At 38.1% G+C, this 19,585-nt stretch overlaps 1 protein-coding gene across 4 annotated transcripts in view; it reads left to right on the plus strand.

The window, feature by feature from the left end:
• The window catches only part of Znf438 (zinc finger protein 438), a 127,510-nt gene that overhangs the window by 19,954 nt on the left and 87,971 nt on the right, over positions 1-19,585 (plus strand). For all 4 annotated transcript variants that reach the window (XM_051205646.1, XM_051205644.1, XM_051205647.1 and 1 more), the window contains exon 2: positions 18,266-18,342. The gene's annotated coding sequence lies outside the window, so the exon portion shown is untranslated. The remainder of the gene's footprint in view (positions 1-18,265; positions 18,343-19,585) is intronic.

Consider the following 19,585-nt stretch of genomic DNA (forward strand, 5'->3'; position numbering starts at 1 on the left):
AGTCTCTTCTCTACGTAATGGCTTGAAATATTTTTTAAAGTGTTAATTACCTTAAAAATTTAGACTTCATGAAATGCAGAAACCAGGAAGTATGTGGTCATAGGGTTCATTTTCCAGCTCTAGGTAGTGTAGGGTTTTATCTTTTGAACATTATAGTGATGTTTGTGAATACTTTCTTTTTTGGCCCTTAAAGGGAGACACTGGTATGGGTTTTATTTGGTTTTCTGTTATACTTCCATGTAAGAATGTCCTGTAAATGGCTCCTAATGTGCTACTTGGGTTGTTTTTGTTTTGTTTTTTTGTTTGTGTTTTCCTTTGTTGGTGTATGCTTTGGACACAAAAAGGCCAGTGGGAGGATTTGTGATTTGGCTTGGAGTCCTCAGAATCATTTCTTTACGGTAACATGTACTTGAGCTTCTCCATCAAATACTAGACACACTTTATCTGTTGTTAATGAGTGTGAATGAAGATGAGGATAACCCTTACATAGCCATTTCTGAAACTGAACTAAAATAATACAAAATTGATTGCTGTCAGGTAGTGGAAGTTCTCAGTTTCCAAAATTGTCTGTACCATGGTAACTTCTTAAAGACTAAAAAGAACACTCTGTAGTTTGCCAAAACTATTATATAATTTTCATTAATCAGAGTAAAATAGCCATGCTGGTCAAGTAAATGGTTTCCTGCTTTTGTTGCCAACTGTAATGATTTAGTTAAATTTCATAAAGTGAAATGGAAATATATTATACTTAAAGGATATACTTATTTAAAACAATAGACCCAGAGTAAATGGCCAGACTTTAGAGTTTTCTTTCTTTTTTCTTTTTGCTTGATAGTCTTTATACTTAACTAGTATTACTAATCTCATGTTAATACAATTTATAACTTTATTTATTGGCTATAAAACATGATTTTTCTAATCTTGGCATGAAAGTTCAGAAAAAAAGTTTTATTATTTTTTTTCAGGTCAACTCTAAATTCCATTAATTATGTAATAGTTCACAAAACCCAACCAACCAAAGAACATTAAAAATATTGTTTTGGGGACTTGTTCACTATTTTGCTGGCTGTCATTTTGTGATCATCAAAGTATAAATGAGATAGCTAATATATATTCCCTGTTACCAGGCATTACTTCATTTTATCACACCATAGCTCTGAGGTAAATTGAAGCCCCCTTCACATACCAGGCTGGAAGAGTGACAGGTATCAGGCTTACCCTGAAGACTGTCCTTGAAACTTCAGGCAGTGAAAACAAGGGCCCTCTGTGTATTAACCACAATTTGATTTGTGCTCATACAGCTTCTGGGATATGCTGGCATATGACAGACTACAAATGACTTCCAACTTTTCTTAGTAAGTGGTTGCTCACATTGAGTGATCCAGAGCAGATTGTCCTGGGGTGCCCCACCTTGATAAGGTCTCCTGTTTCTTGTTCCAACCTTAATTGGGCTCATCCTATGATATTCCCAACGTTTTAGTTATTCTTCTCTCCACTAATTGCCAAATACTTGCTCACTGATTATATGCCATGCACTCCTAAAACAGCTCTAGAGACAGGTTTACCCTACTGTAGACTTGTCATTGTGAGACCACAGGAAGCTCTTACTCAGCTTGGGACTTGGATTCAGAAATTAGGATACAAGGAATGGTTTGGATGTATATCTTACAGGTGGGATGCAGCCATGCATGCAGTCTCAGGCAATTGTTTGGGAACCAGAATGGTACAGGTGTGTTAAACAGTTCCTAACATTCACCTTTCCAGAATGTATTTATACCAGCCATCATCATACTTAATTCAAAGCTGCAGCTCTCACTGTCAGTTTCTTATGCCACTCTGCCTTGCTGATTACTCTTCTCTAGCAGTGCTTGCCTTTTTGTTCTTAAACATTTCAAGTCCAGTTTTACACGGCTTTGTTCACCCTTATCCTACACTACACCCTCACCATAGCCTCTAACCTTGTACCATTGGGTGCTCAGATCCTGTAATTTATCATCCTCTGAGTGATGGATTTGAAGACTGCATTTATTTTTACTCTTACGTATCTCAATTTTTTCCATTTTAATAGTGATCTTATATATTTAGTAGATATAGTTGTTAAAATTATTAACATATTCAGGTCTAGCAGCTTAACAGGAAACTTGACCACCTGTTACCTGTTTTCGTTGTCTCTAAAACACCTATTGATTTTTTTCTCTTAATAACTATATAAGCCAGTGGGGGCTAAAGTTGAATGTCATTAAACATATAAGTAAGAATCAATGTGTTGGGTACTTGCTTTACTTTTTTTTACACTTTCGTTGCATATACACAATGTACTTGATCATATTCTTCCTCCTTATCATTTTAATCCCTTTTTCCTTTCCATCAAACCCCTGCTTCCTAAGAGATCACTCTCCCATTTTCATGTCATTTTCATTTTGTTTGTGGCCTGTTGCATTTAATAGGATTGTCTGCCTGTACATGGACAGGGTCTTGTATTACCTAGGGTGGACACAGACTCACAATCATTCTGACTCAGCTTCCTGGGTGTTATAGTTACAGGTATGTGTCAGTATGCAGCCAGAGTATTTAAATCCTTGTTTCCATGGCTGGACTGGTGTAGTGTACTTGCAGAGGACCTGAATTTGGTTCCCAGCCCACATCAGGTAGCTCACATGTGCCTATAACTGCAGTTCCAGGGGTTCAGATGCCCTCTCCTCTTCTGGCTGCTGTGGGCACCTGTGTGCACTTGGTGTTCATTCAGACAGACAAGAAACACACCTGAACACAAATACTTTAAGAATTTTTGTTTTCCTTGTGTTTGAGGGATTTATTAATTAAGTTTTATCTTTGCTTAATACAGTTTAAAGTTTTAAATTTAGCGGTCTAGAATCACATGAGGTTGGGATTGTTCTTAGTATGCTTAAGGGCTGGGACTGTATCTATCCCTGTGCCAAAAAATAAAAATAAATGAAAAAAGCAGGATCAGATGGTTACCTTTTAGTTTTTCTAAATGTTTAAGAATTTTATTTACTCATTGGTTTTCTTTGATATGATCTGAGGTTTTAATCTTACAGAGTTACTGCATTGTAATTTTTAATAATTTATTTTTTCTTTACTTTTTCTATGGGCATAAAGATTATGAAACCATAATGCTGTCACAGTCTTATATAAATTGCTAGTTTTTCCAAATAGATATCATAATGAGCTTTAAGAAAGTCATTACAAATGACAAATGTATTCTTGTACTTTATACCTTATTGGTCCTTAGCATTTTCTTGATCTGTTCCTGTATCATACCTTCAAAGGATCAAAGGATCTTTGTTTTCCTTTTTTTTTTCCCCACCTTCATGTTGTTTCTTTCTTCGTTAAACTCAAAAAATGTAGAAAAAGGTTTGGAATTAAAATTTTGCATTTGATATTTTCTATAGTGAGTTTTAAGGTCTAGAATGTGTTTGGGGTGTTAGAGTGATGGGAGTGGATTATATGAGAAGCAGTACCAGTTACTTAACAAAGCTGAGGGCTTGTTTTCTGGGGTGTCCCTGCCAGTATGATCCTCGAGATAGTACTGTGCTCAGCATTGAAACTTCCTTTGCTGTTTGTTCAGTGGAGCTGTCCTCTTACTGCTTTGAATCTTCGGTGCACTTTTATCCCATCTTGCATTTACCTAGTCATGTGACCTCTGCAAGTGGGCAACTTTTTCTCTGGATAAAGATGCCTAAATAGGCTTTCCTGTTTTTTTGTTTTTTTTTTTTTTCCAGAACATTTGGGAGACCATTTAGGGGAGGGGGTCTCTGAAGATAAGTATCCTTGTCTTGGAGTGGATGGGAAAAGGTGCAGTGTATTAGCAGTTACTAATGGTAGCATCACTAAATTATTTCCAGATATGAGGCTTGTATTTCTCATCTTTTGTAGCAGGTAGTTTGTGGTTGAACTACCAAAATATGAGGGAGTTGGTGGAGTTTCCTGTCCTGCAGCCATTCTTAAATAACCACTCAGAGTCTTAATATTAGTTTTAAATGCGTGGCCAATAGCTCAGGCTTGTTACTAGCTATTCTTACATTTAAATTAACCCATATTTCCTATCTGTGCTTTGGCACTGTGGCTCGGTACCTTTCCCTAGTATGGCATGCCCATCTTGCTTCTCTGTGTGTCTCTGCTAGTGACTCTTCTGACTTTACCTTTCTCCCATCAGTCTCAGTTTGGCTCTCCTGCCTAACCTTATCCTGTTCTGCTATTGGCTATTCAGTTTCTTTATTAACAATGAGAGCAATACATTTTCACAGTGTACAGGATTATTCCATAGCAGAGGCAATGTTGGGTCAGGGTGAGGCTCTGTGTGGTATGGCTATGGAGTGGGGAAGACCTGGCATTGCTCATTTTTGTCTTGAGACCGTGGCAAATTATTCCTCTTCTGGATCTCTATTTAGATTCAGTATGAGTCAAGAGGAAGAACTCATTTGCTGTTTTGAATAAGAATGATTAGAAGAAGGGACATGTGAGTCTTCTAGTTATGCACTCACCTAATACTAGCCAACCTCCTCTAGTTGATCTTCCCAGTCGTAACATCTGCAAGTGATCTCCTACTAGAATGACTGAGAGCAATGTTAACATGCCATCTTTTTCTGAGAAAATGAGAAAAGATGCTTGTCTGGATTCCACTGGGATGGGGTGTATTATATTAGGAAGGAGTACACTGGGAAACAGGCCCCTAGTGCTAACAGACATCAGATTGCAGGTCCCATTGCACAACTGTTTTAAATTTTTAAAAATATTTTAAAATTTAAATCAGAAATAATCTTATTTTACTTGTCAATCCCAGTTTCCTCTCTCATGTCCCCCACTGACCCCCCCCCTCCTATCCCTCTTCTGCTTCCCAGGGAGGGTAAGACCTTCCATGGGGGATCATCAAAGACTGTCTCATCATTTGGGGCAGGGCCTAGGCCCTCCCCCATGTGTCTAGGATGAGAGAGTATCCCTTTGTGGGGAATGGGCTCCCAAAGTCCATTCATATACTAGGGATAAATACTGATCCACTACCAGAGGCTCCTCAGCAGACTGCCCAGTCCTCCTGACTAACACCACATTTTGGGGAGTAGTGGTCTAGATCGGTCCTATGCTGGTTTCCAAGGTATCAGACTGGGGTGCATGAGCTCCTCCTTGTTCAGGTCAGCTGATTCTGTGGGTTTCTCCAGCCTGGTCTTTACCCCTTTGCTCATCATTTCTCCCTCTCTGCAACTGGATTCCAGGAATTTGGCTCAGTGCTTAGCTGTATTTGTCTGCTTCTGCTTCTGCTTCCATCAGCTACTGAATGAAGGCTCTAGGATAAGTTCCTGGGTTCTGAAAAGGTGTATAGCTCTGAGAGTGCTTCACAGAAGCAGTGAGAGGATGCTGCCTATACTGATTTCTTCTTCCAAGTTTATCTGAGTGGCAGAACTTTCATATGATAAAAATGTCACATTTTCGATGGAGCTGACAGTGCTTCGTGAATGAAAGTCCCACAGCAGTCACAGGATGATTCTTTTAGAAGAGTCTTTGCTCCATCCAGATCATGGAAGAAAAACCTGTCCATGAAAATGTATTAGGTATTCTCTTTGGTCATTACATCAAGGACAAAATAGGTGGAATCATTTTAATCACTTTCTTTCAAAAGCTTCTGTGGAAAGTTTTCAGGAACTATCTTGTCTTAATAAAGTTTACCAGGAATAAATTAAAACAGGTCAAGTAAAATATTAGCTTAGATGAACAGGTGTATATGATATGCTTTTAAGGACCATTTGTATCTGAGGGGCTCTGCCAAGAATGGCTTTATCTGGGGAACTTGAGTGAGTCAGAACAGGTAAATAGAAAGTGCATAGTATGTGTCATTCAGGTTTTGTGTGGCATTTACTCTGGGTTAGGCACTGTACTAGCTGATGGGACTGCAGGGTGTTCTCCAGGCAGAGGTGAGTCAATAGGTAAAACAGGTGAGTAAACAATATTTGATGCAGCTAGCTTTCGATGTGTTCTTAGAACCCAGCATCCTCAAGCACCTGTATTTCCTGATTCTGCAAGGCGTTAGGACTCAGCCTTATAGACTGAAGGAAGTCACCTGATAGAGGAAACCATGTTCAATACTTCAGTGGTTGTAGCTGCTTGATATTCATCAGATTCATAGTTTATCATCTGGGAGAAGAGATTAATGATACATGTACTGTTCATTTTCTAGAAATAAAATTGAAGACAAAGATAATGGTTATGAATGAGGTACCTTGTGCTGCCTACAAATTATATCCAGAATTTTTTATTTGAAATTAAAGGGTAATGTTTTTGATCAACATTGTTCTTCACTAATTCTCAGTAAGGCTTTTCCTGCATTTTAAGTGCACCTAAAAAGATTATCTAATCCAACCTCTTGCACCCACAGTTTGTCTTTTTCTTTTCTTTTTTTTTTTTTTTTTTTTTTTTTCTTGTTTTTTTTTTTTTTGGGGTGGGAGTTTCCTGTTCAGCCCAATGTCTTCCTATCTAAGGTAGAGGCTGCTTTTTCTAGCCATTATATTCTGGAATATCAGTGTCTTTTTGTACAAGAAGCTTTTAATTTATCATGAGATGTGCAAATTGATGGGTCCAGGCTAGGCCTATCTGGCAGAGCATTTGGCTTATATCCATGTCTGACCCCTAGGAGACCCACTCCTGACTGCTCTTAGAGAGATAATGTGTGCTTTGGTGACCTGCTTTGTCCCCACTTTATGAGCCCAAATCTAGATGATCTGAAGGAAAAAGGAATGGGATTAAAAGTCAACTATGGCCTGGAACAAGGAGGAAAGATAGAATTTTAAAAAGTAGTACCAATATGATACAGCCAAGTTGAGAAGTTAGAAAGAGCCAAGGAGGAGAGGATCTTCATTACAGCAACCCTTAGGACACTGAAATTGTTAGCATGGTTTAAAGTAGACATCTTTGGCCTTTTTAAAAGAATCAAGCCTTATTTGACTTTCTGTGTATGGCTTATTAAATGTAAACATATACACAATTTAAAGGGAAAAGGTGTCTTTTTATATAGAACTGTTTTGATTTATGGTTTCCTGGGTTTTGAACTCCTCCTTCTTCCTTGATTAAATGTGTTCAGTGGTTTTAAAACTTAATAAAATTGTGTGCATGGCCCTTTTTGGTTCAAGAGGGTATTGTTCCTGCAGCAGGAGGAAGGCAGCTAAGAAGATTGTTAAGCATTATGTAACAATTGAATGACAATGCTGAATGAGAGAGAGTGGGGTGTTAGCAACTGAGATCCAGCAACAAACAAATACACCTTTTAAAATGTGAAACTGAGACTAATAATGAAACATTATTAATAGTTTGTAACATACTTCTTTTAGAAAGATAAAATGGGAGAGGGGGTATAGCTCAGTGGTAGAGCAACTGCAGAAAGGTAAAATGGTTTTTGCTTTTTTTAACTTTAAAGCAGACCAAAGTTCTCTTTGACATGACCCTTCCATCTTCCCAGGGATCATTTTATCATTTATTATTCAAATAATATAAATACCTGTATGCACATGTACATACACACACACACAAAAAAAACAAACAAACAAACAAACAAAAAAAAAAAACAAAAAAACACCACCACCATGGAATATCAGTTTTGTTTTAAATAAATGGTTACAGGGAACCAGATTTTGTCAGTTACTGCTTCATCTTAATAAGTTGATTTGTGCTATGTTTTAATTTTCCTACTCTACATACATATCACTAGTAGCAAGTAGTATCTGATATCTACTGTGGGGTGGTCCCTATATACTAGGACAAGGCATTTAGCAGGCTTCATAGAGTTTAGTTTCATGATCTGCATAAAAACCTTAGATGTGGTAAAATTTCACCTTCATCTTCCTTTATATTACAATACTAATGCTGGAAACTTTGCATCTTAAGTCTGAAACTTTTAGAGTGCCTTTTTATAAGGTGACATGAAAGCAGAAAGGAAACTTAAAGGGGTTGGGTTTGGGATCTGGGATGGGGGAAAGGAATAAACAAATTTTCTTTGGGGTGTTGAAATGAAAGCTAATATTGCATATTCTAATTCAAGTTTTCTCTTTAAAAATAATGCCTTTCAGAAGTTGGTAAGAAGAGAGCTTTTTTATTTGTGTACTGCTGGCCTTGGTCAGGTTCAAGTCCAGTGTGTGCTGGGCCAGAAGCTGGAGATAGCAGGGCTGGGATTCAGGAATGAGGTGGCAGCGTGCCTCATTGTAAGGAGAGAATATAACCCTGGACATTTCCTCAGTAAATGATAGTTTCCAAGCCTGTGCCTGTGATGATATCCTTATGTTGGAGACAGTTGTAGGAAATGTATTTGTTTCTGAAATGTGACTTTTGTTGTGGGGCTTAGTCATACTGGTGTGAATAACATTACTGTAGAGGGAACCCTGAATTGCTACAGGAACTGTTGGGAAGAAGTGTGGTATTAGGTAGGCTGAAAAGGAAAAAGTGCTTATATGTAACTGGTTTGGGGGAGTTTGCTTCAATGTATATCAACATTCATTCCATGATAAAGATTTTTACTGAGTGGGCTAGCTATCAGAAATGTCTAACTTCTCTCTGTTGTTTAATCAACTACAGACTTTGTAAAACCTTGTTATACTGCTTTAACCAAGTAATAGTAGCATTCAGTTTATCTAGTGGCCAGGTTGAGATTACATGGATGCATTGCTAAGTGCTATACAAAAGTGCCAGTAGCAGGTGGCATACTTGTTTGTCCATGCCATGCCTTTTCAAGGCCTCCTTAGTGCCTTTTTTGCTGATGCCTCTATGCAGAGGACTGAACCTGCTTGCTTTCATGCTTTACTACTCAAAAGAGGTTACTGTATGGTTATGTTCTTTTCAGAATAGAAAAAAGAAGCCCTATTGCTGTGTTTTTGAACAAATACTAAATGCCATTATGCATCAGTCAGAGTTTCTTGTGGTTGGATACTAGACAGGAGCATTCACAGGAATACTCCACAGGAGAAAGTGTGTGCTGAAAGTTCCACTGAATGGCCTTTTGATATTTAGTCTTCAAGATTTAAAAACTTCAGTGTGTGTCTGTAAATTCTGTTGTGCTGGAACACCGAAAAAAATCCATTTGTCTTATTTTGGCTTTCTTTTGGTTATAATTCTTAACTTGTTTTGTAATCTCTAGTAATGTTCAAGAATGGCATGAGGTTTTGTGATAAGCACATGGGCTAAAATGGTGTCAAGCTCCAGCGATCCAGAGAACAGGACTATTTCCCACTGGAGGTGGGGCTCTCTTAGTTTGCGGTGTGTAGTTCAGGGCCCACGTTCTAAGGGGGGACTGAAGGTGGGTCTAACATCTCCTCCTCTTTAGTTTTTTTTTTTTTGTTTTTGTTTTTGTTTTTGTTTTGCTCTCCTCTAGCTTGTTTTACTGATACTTCCCTAATGTAGGTGCAATTCAGCACCTTGGGAAAGGACAAGCCCTGTTTGGTTTGAAATCACATGTCAGAGAGCCAGTGCTAAAGAAATTAACAATTGTTTAAAGCAACTGAAAAGCCTGCCATTTCTATCTCATTTGCTATTTTGAATCTCTTTGTGGCATTTATTGTGTGAAAAGGTATGGATATAAGTAATTACTAGGAAAACAACGACAACAACAACAACAAAACAAACAAACAAACAAAAAAAAAAAAAAACCCTGTGGGCCATGAAGAAGGCACTTTGTTGTGAAAAGGTCCTTTGGTTTTTTTTTTAATCTTCACCCTTCTGGATAGTTCTTGTGACTCTCCTTAGTGGTTTGCTTTGCTATCTACATATTCACCTTCATGTTTGGTTTGGTTTGCCTGATTTTTATAGGAGGTCATCTATCCTAAAGTTAAACCAGTGGGGAAAGTGAGATTTCTTTCGGAGGGTATTTAAGCATATCCATTTGGAAATAGATGTCTTCCCCCCCCTCCATTTTGTTGTCCTTACCATCTAAAGGATGTGTGTGTTTGTCCATGCTATGTTTAATTAGTATCTTTTGTACCTGTTTAAACTTAGCACTTTCCTCTTTGCCAAAAGCAGATACATTAAGAAGAAATCCCAACCTAGGGCCTTGTAAAGATACATAATATCTGCACAGTCTCATCTGCTTTTCTAAATTAGCTAAAAATGTTTCAACTTTCTTAGCTAAGCTATTCTTTAATATGATTCATAATCAGTTGAATTGTCAAGCTTCTGGCTTAGAATATTGAAGAAACTTTTACATAGAGTAGATAAAGGATGGAATAAAAATGTCTGATTGGGTCTTATATTATTTATTATGGAAAGAATGCTTTCCCTGAAGACTGACTGGGAACAAGATGTTTAACTGTCAGCCAGGGCGGAGGCCTATTTTGTTGGTCAGCTTTCAGGTTCCATGTTTCCTCACTTGTGATGAGCTTGCCAGCTATCCATCCCTCCCTCTCCGCCTACTCTTCTCATTTCTCTTGGATAAGGCAGTGAGTGATACAGCACATATGTGGCAGTTAGAATTAAAAACCAGTGTCTGTTTTCTAGAGCAGTACCATGTCATCATGTCAATGTAGATTTATGCTCTTTTCTGATGTGTGTGGATAAAATGCCTCCTTCTCTTTCCTGTTCACTCTGCTCCTGGCTTGTGTATGTTCAAGCAGTAGGGCTCCATTTATCACAGGCAATAGGAAGAGGCTCAAAGATATAAAAGGGTTACTGTTCACATTTCCTGTTCAGCTCCCTCTGATCTTCCTATGCTGTAATTCCTTCACAATTTTAAATGTTCCCAGGCTCCTTTAGCCTTCTTGCCTGTTTACGCTGGCCAAGTTTGTCCCAGGTGATTATGTAGGCGAGCAACCTCCTGTTTCAAGAGTAACAATCCTTCCTCCATGATATAGGCCATGCTCTCTGCTTTGCAGTCCCAGAAGGAAGCCTCTGATTTAAACAACAGAACAGTAACATACTAGTTTTTAAAACTGGTGTCTAGCAACTATGTTTGTTGTCAGATTAATTTTGTAAGTAGTTCATTCTGCCTATCTTGAACGCAAGATGTTGTCTTTTAGACTCAACATTCTTCCTTCTAAAGATACTAGAAAAATGAATTTCCTTTCTAAAGGAGCACATTGTGACCTTCCCATCACACTTGTAGCCAGTTATTCAGTCAGTCTCTGAAGTTGCATCAGATACAAACTAACAACACTCCTAATTTTTTGACAGTTCACAAGAGCAGGTACTTCTTTCCTTCTAGTTTTAAAAGTATACAGCAACCCATTTTAATTTCATAATTTTAAATACATGTATTTTGTGGCTGGAAAAAATGTTTTTTATCTTTGCCTTTCTCTGTTAAGCTTTAGAAGAAATTTAATGCCACAAAGTCTAATTGTGTGCACAGGACAGTAAGCACCCGTGGCTATTCTGCCCCATCTTAGCTTTCACTAGGACATAGTTCTCTTGGCATATTGGCTTCCACTGCTTATAGAGGACCTTTGTTCTCTTTCAGTGTCTTGGAGCCTAAGGACTTGGGAACGGAAATTAAAGCAAAGGAATTTCTAGAGTGATGTCATTTTGTTGTTACTCTGGCAAAATCAGCTGTTCACAATGTGATAAACTGTGTGTAATGCAATTTACCCACAAGTGATGAAGTTTTATGTGGACATGGGTAGATAAGTCCTTAGATTTATTATGTTTGGATCTTTGGGGAGTCAGCAAGAATTCTTGATGCTTCTCATTTGCCTTTAATTCTTTAGTGTAACATGAAGCTGTTACATAATAGGAATGAATGATACTGTAAATTGCTTAATGTAGATTCTTGGTCCATTAGTGCATATTTATGTATATTCCTAATCTGTTGCCTTCACCCTTTCTGTTAGCCTCAATTGGTACACATTGCTTAGAAACGTTTTACCACAAAACAGTTAATTCCATCCCAGCATACTGTACCCATAGTTGTTAGGTAGTTTGTATCTCACTGGTTTAGTCAAAATACTGCTCTCTCTGTCACAGAAAAACAAAACAAAAACAAACAACAACAAAAAAGCGTAGAGGACAATTATTTCAGATACAACCTATGAACATTGCCCAAGCTATGACGAGATTCACCATTTTCACAATAGAAAGCAGAGATTTCTCCCAAGGATTAGCTGTTTCTAGGGAAAGTATTGAATAGCAGTACTAGTAAATCAGCAGGTATTGGTCAATGCTAATGTGAACATTGCGCCTCCCAATGTGGCCTCCCCCAAGGATGTGGGAAATCTTACTCCTCATCTAAGGTTCCTTAGACCTTTCACTAAATGGTCCAATCCAAAGGTAATTAACCTAGTAAATTAGGTATGACTATGTGCAAAGTGAGAGGCTGAGGGGAGGGGAAGTCATTTGGACTGGGATTAGGGGATAGTGAAAGATTTGTAGAGGAAGTGTGAATATGACATTGAACAAACAGTTGTGATCTACATGTCAAGAAGTGGGAAGGCCATTTATAGCAGGGGGAAAGTTACACACGCCCTGCTTCCTGCTAGACTTCTCTCCAACTCAACCTACTTGTTCTTTGTTCTGCAGTGGAATTCGGAGATGCTTCCTCTCATAACATACAGAAGCTCCTTTAGATATTGTTGGATCGGTTCAGTAGGAAATCCATCTCACATTCTCCTTCCTAGTTTAGCATTGCAGCAGAAAGCTAAGAAGAAATATTGGGAAGTAGGAATTAATGACTACAGAAAGGCCCATCTAACCTCATTGTCAAGATCAATTGCACACATCTGAGTGTTGTCATGATTTGAATTTGAACTTAAAAAGTATTTCCAAATTCACTATTTTTTTTCATATTTATGGAACCGAAGTCATTATAAGTCCCTAGGAATTTTATTTACTTCTGATTCTTTTATAATATGCAATTACTGTATTAGCCTCACAAAATACTTAACTGTACTTTTTGGTTTTGTGAAACAAATTTAATTTTTTCTCTTGAGAGCCTTGATTGTATTTACTTGAAAAAAAGCAAACATACCCAGTGTATTTAATTTTAGCATCAGGCTTTGCAGATGAATGTTTCCATTACTTGGGTATGGGGCCAGCAGCACAGAAACCACACTGGACTCTCAACAGTGACACGCTCAGACAGCCTGCAGCTTTGGTTTCTAGTTTTGCTGCCAGGGCTGAGTTCACGTGGCCTGTGCCTGCTTCTGGATATGCCTATTGTCCAATTGTATGTATTGCTGCCAGTGAGACATGAACCATCTTACTTCCCACACTGTTTTGTAACAATCTGGAGTCTTTCTAGATGTCAATTGGTATTCCATGATTAAAGGGTTTGTTGGCTAATTTTAGGGGATTTGAGAGTAATCACAGTGTGCTTTTGTATTTTTTATAGCACAGATTTCCTTTATGTGAACTTGGACACACCTACTCTGTCCTTCTAATTTCTTTCCTCTCTTCTGTGGAAATGCTTATTAAAATTTCCTGCAGATCAGCTATGGAAAAAGCAGTAAAGATCACCATCACTGCAGAGGGTGCCTATTGACCTGCTTTTGGGTGCTGGTTCTCTCATCCAGCCAGCAAATTCCTGGGTATCCCTGAGCTTTTAGCTTCTAAACCCCTTAAAAGATTGTTGACCCACAAGTAAAACACCTGCTGTTAAATCATTTCTAAAGTAAATTTCAGGGGCTTACTTATTATATGAAGAATTGCAGTTTTGCAAGATGGAAAACATTCTGTGCACAGATGCCTGCAGCAATGTGAATGAACAGAATGCTATGGAGCTACACAAATAAGTGGATTAAAATATAGAACATTAGGTTATATGTACTTTGCCATGTTTATTAAAATACAGGACTGTGTTTATGCACAAACTTGTATTTAAGTCTTGAAAAATGATTGCTGACTTGGAGGATATATTTTAGATGTGCAAGCTCACATTATTTTCCCTTTCATATTAGTATTACTGTGCATATGTTTATATTTGTATGTGTTATTGTGTGTTTATATATGTGTAAACACACAGGTGTTTGTGCATCGAGATGCTGCCGTAGGTTGATGTTGGAGGTCTTCCTTGCCTTGACCACTCTCTTCTGTAGTTTTTGAAGCAGTGTCTCTCACTGGGCCTGGAGTTTATTGATTTGACTAGGCTGACTGCCTGATGAACTCTGTCTCCCAGACCCCTATAATTAGAGTCACAGGTATATGCAGTTGTGCCCTACTTTTACATGAATAATGGGGACCCTAACTTTGGTATTCATGATTATAGTGAGTACATTGCTAACTGAGCTATCTCTGCAGCCCCCTTTATTAAAAATCATTATATAGATTTTTAAATAGACATTTTATCTCCATTGTGTAAAAATGCTATACTAAGGCACACACAAAATTATTTTGCTAGTTTTGATATTACATGCATGTTTTTTATGTTTAAATATATATTTTTTAAATATAAAAAAATATCCTGCAGAACAGATTTTGAAGTGTCTCTCCCACACACTGCCCGTATATGCAGATCCACAAAGTGTCATTGAAATTTGTTGCAGTGTTGCTTTCAATGATCAGCAGTTAACCAAACATGTTAAGTTATCTCCAGGGGATCAGAGGAACAGGTTGAGGTGATAACAGAGAGTAGGATAACAGGAGACAGATATTTTTGTTTGTTTTGCATTTTTGTTTTGTTGTACTGTTTCTATATGTTTTTCTTTAGTCTAAACTCCTTTTGTGACCTTAAGAATAAAAAGCAAAAAGAAAAAAAAATCTTCCTTGTAAAAGATTACTTACTTAAAACTTTTGTGAGTACTAGCTTCTTCTGTCATCTATAAACTCACTTTGTTTAGAAAATACCAAGATTTGTAAATGACCATTTCCAAAATCAGTTGGTGAAATGCAGTAAAGGAGATCTAGTTGATAAAATTCCTATCTCACACTGTGCTCCCTGGTGTCATATACATGCTTCATAGCTGCTGCCAGTGCACTGCTCTTCCCTGCTTGGATGTTCATCATGGGTATAGGGAAGCGGTTGTATCTTACTGTGTCTGTGTCTTCCCACCTCCTTCAGTATAGACACAGAGGAGACACACATACACAGCTGTTCCCAAAGACTATGTTAATACTGGTTACTGTCAGATCATTTGGGGATTTCTCTTTGTTCTTATATAACTTACTGTATTTGTTCTTTGACAGAGTTCATACATATATAATATGAGTACATCCTCTAACCTTTCTAGATCCCCTTATAAGCACTTCACCCCTCTTTTCAAGTCCCTTTCTGCCATTCAAATTTTGTTTTGTGACTCAGAGTTTAACTGAGGTCAGTTATGTTCTCATGGGTGTATTAGTCAGGGTTCCCTAGAGTAACAGAACTTACAGAATATATACAACACACACACACACACACACACACACACACACACACGGTATTTATTTATTTATTAGAATGGCTTACAGGCTGTGGTTCACCTAGTCCAACAATGGTTGTCTACCAATGAAAGGTCCAAGAATTCAGTAGTTGTTCAGTCTAGGAGCTTGAATGTTCTCAGCTGGTCTTCAGTATATGCCAGAATCCCAAAGAAGTGGGCTCTAATACCAGTGAAGGAATAGACTTTCTAATGAGAGAGAGAGAAAAATGAGAATGAATACTTCCTTCTTCCATGCCCCTTATATAGGCTGTCAGCAGAAGGTGACCCAGGTTAAAGGTGAATTTTCCCACCTTAAAAAAATCTAGATTAATTGTGTAACTTCTCATCTCAAAGATCTTAATTAGAATTGAGTCTTCCTACTTCAAATAATTAAGAAAAAAAAATCCTTCACAGGTGTGTCCAACCATTTGAGTTTTAGATGATTTCCGGATGTAGTTAAATTGGCAACCAAGAATAGCCGTCACAATGGGTATGAAGCTTCGTTGTTCACTGAAGCCTGGTAGAACTGAAGATAATGGCTACCCTTCCAGAATCCATCAGTACCCAGTAGTTCAGTTGGGATGGCAGGGCTCCATGAACCTCTCCCTATCCACAATTGAGTATTAAGACCCAGTCTTGTGCAGGCCTATTGCAGTCAGCTGAAGTTTCTGTGATGTCATGATTATATTGCCTGTTGTGCTTACAAGATAGCATCTCAAAGGCCTTCTCCCCATCATTGAGCTATTAACATTCTTTCTGCCTCTTCTTAGATCTTCTCTGAGTCTTGGAGTCCTGTTTGGAGCTGAACATCAACTGTCACTTTTCTCCAGCACACTGATCAGCCATGCATCTCTTTATATAGACAAGTTCATTCATTACATAGAGAAATTTCTCTGTTTTAGGCTGAGAATAGCATTTGCTGGGCCCTGAGCAGCTACTGAAATGAGTGTTAGCTTGTGAGAGAGCAATATGCTTTTTTAAAAATTATTTTATTCTTGAGATTATAATATAATTACATCATTTCTCCCTTACCTTTCCTTTCTCCAAACCCATCTACCCCTCCTTGTTCTTTTTCAAAGTTATAGCCTCTTTTAAATTAATTGTTGTTATATATAATGTGTTTATATTTATATGTACACACATATATGTATGTATGTATTATGTATGTATTTTTCTAAATACAACTTGCTCAGTAATCTTACTCCTATGCATGTTTTCAGAGCTGGTCTTTTGATATCAGGTAACCAAAATAACTTTAAAATATAGCTTAATTTTTAAATTTGTATCTGCCCTATGAAAAGATTTTAAATGATAATCATAAATACTAATTCTACTTCTTTTTTTTTTAAATCCACCAATTCATAGAAACTTCCTATTTTCTTTCACTGCCTACCTGAAATTTCTTAGATCAAAAGTGACCACAGAGTCCATCTCAGATTTCTTCCCTGAGGAGACAGAACAGGGCAGGTCACTACCCCCCCCTTCCCCCCCCCCCTTTCTTTCATTGGCAGATACCAATCTTGTGTGGAATCCCATCCTCACATAAATAAAATATTTATGAGATGAACAAACACTAACTCAGAGCAGTGCAAGAAGTCCCATGACCACTCTGAAGCTGCTGACCTTTCAGACAGATGAGTGTAATGTGTTCTATCTTTTGGTCACAGATTGGGCTCTAATCTTCTAGAACAGATTTCTTAAGGTTCTAGTTAATGCCTCTGATTAGAAAGACAGACTATTACAGCTCAGATCATCTGTGTTTGTCATTGTATGGCAAGGTTGATGGTGGTTCCAGTTGTTAGACTGGGGTGATTGATGGGGTCATTAATCTACTTCCCCCCTCTGAAGGATATCTTCAGTGAGTTTTTAATATTTTACCCTATTGCAGTTGTGCCAGATTCTTCTCATCTTGGCTCCTGCAGTAACAAAAGAGATTCCCTGCCTATGGAGTCCTCTCACAGTATCTCATCCATGTACAAGTATACAATAACCAAATTCATTTAGAGAGTGTATGTTTGTATGCGTGTAAATGTAGGGTGTGTATGTGAGTGCCTGTAGCACGTGTAGAGGCCAGAGGAAGTAATCAGGTGGTCTACTACATCATTCTCTACCTTGTTCCTTTAAGGCTGGGTTTTGGGGTCTCTTATTGAATCTGGAGCTACTGTAGTAGCCAACAAGCCCAGGTATTTCTCCTGACTCCAGCCCCAGACCTGTCTTTGTTCTCCATCATGCTGCAGTTGTAGGCACACCTGTATGCCCATGTCTAGTGCTTTACATGAGTGCTAGGATTCAGGTTCATGTGTGCAATATATTTTCTTACCCACTGAGCTAGTTCTTCAGCCTGATAGTCATGCTTTTAAACTATAAACTTGAATATGATTTTTGACTAAAAACATTTGTGACTTATTTTAGGTAGACACTGAAGAATTGAAGAAAGAAATTGAAGCCCCGTGTGCTGAATCTAGCAGTTAATTTCTTAAAATACAATCTCAACCCAAAAGCCCCTTGCCTTTAACTGCATGTCAGTCTTCTGTTGTTCATCTCTATCTTCTTCCCAGAATGTAGAGCCTTCCCTCATTTTCTTGTAGTAATTGAAGTTCCAGAAGCCTTGTATTATTTGTAGCACTGACTGGACCAACCTCAATGGTATTCTTTCCTGATTGTCTGTCACTTTAAACCAGGCTTAAATATTAAATAACATTTTTTTCTCCAAGTTTTATTATTCTGAAGTGAAATAAATGAAGAGGAATATTGTATATCTCATTTTTTTAAAGTCTCTGAGCAGGGCTTAGGGTTTTATTTTAGATTCTTAAATGACTCATAGTATAACAGATATCAATTTTATAGTGCTTCATATAATTTTTATTACTTTTCAGGTGCAATCATCTAATTAGTTTCTGTAAGCTACCTATCAATTCTTTCTATTTTAACACTTCCATTACATTTGCTTTCAGATAAAGATGAATGTCATGCATCATCCTATATGAAAGTTTTGGAAGTTAGAAGACAGACATAAGAGAAAAGACTAAAGGTGACGACACTTTTGCACTTTGTCTCTCTCAAATTTCGCAGAGTACCTTGTGGTTGTCCTGTATGTGAGATCTGTCTTGGGAAGTGGTAGGTCAATAATTTCTTAAATTCATGATACTTGCACTCTCCTGATGTCTGTAGTGGTTTCTGTTAAGCCGTACTTGCTGCTGCTTCTATGTCTTAAATCTCATGTGTATTAATTTTGTGTTGTGATAAAACATAATAATGAAGACAGCTTGTGTAAGAAAGAGTTAATTTTGTCTTATGGTTCCAGGTGTTTGGAGTCCATAACAGCAAGGTATAAGCAGTAGGCAGGTATGGAAGCTGGAGCAGGAAGTTGAGGGTTTACATCTTGGACCACAAGCATAGAGAAAGGGAGAGTGAAGAGAGAAGGGGGAGAGAATGAGAAGACACTGGGAATGGTAAGGCTTTGAAATCTCAGAGCCTGCTCCTGGTGATGTACATCCTCCAGCAAGGCCACACCTCCTACACCTCCCCAAACAGTACTGGGTCCTACAGGGGGTCCCATTGTTCAAGTACTTGAGTCTTGAGGAAGGGGCCATTCTTATTCAAACTACCATACCCCATAAAACCTCCTTGAAGTTTCAGCTTCCACCTAAAAGCACTGGCTTCTCTCTCCCCCTCCCCCCCACCTCTCTCTCCCTTTGCCTTTCTCTTTCCTCCTCCTTTTCCCTCTCCCTCTCCTCCCTGTGTCTGTCCCTCTCCCTGTCTTTCTCTCTCTCCTGTTCCTTCTCCCCTCTCTCCCTCCCTCTCTCTCCTTCTGCCCCCCCCCCACCTGAATCTCATGTTTGTTTGTATTCCTTTGTTTTACCACATAGCTTTCTTTTGTGAAGTGTCTATCTGCTGTGCCCCACCTAGGTTAAGGTTAAAAATCAAAGATCTTTCCTAATTTTTGTCTCCCACAACATTTAATATAGCCTTTAATAATGTTCATCAATATTCATTTAGCAACCTAAGAGTGTACTTGGATTTCTTCCCATCTTACCCTTTGGTGTTTATTCTCATGGATACTTCTGACCCATGTTCATGGCAGCTAGTTATTCTAGTGACGCTGCCCTAGCTGCTGTCTTAACCTAGGAAAATACTGAACATAGTGCAGTTAACAAGATACAGTCAGTCCCAACCTCAGAAATAATCTTTATCCCAGAATGGATATCTGATGTGTTGTTTGGAATACAGAAGGCATTTTCCACAAAAACAATGTTATAAATACTTAGTGTCTC

This window comes from Phodopus roborovskii, unplaced genomic scaffold (assembly GCF_943737965.1).
Source record: "Phodopus roborovskii unplaced genomic scaffold, PHOROB, whole genome shotgun sequence".
NCBI classification, from domain to species: Eukaryota; Metazoa; Chordata; class Mammalia; order Rodentia; family Cricetidae; genus Phodopus; species Phodopus roborovskii.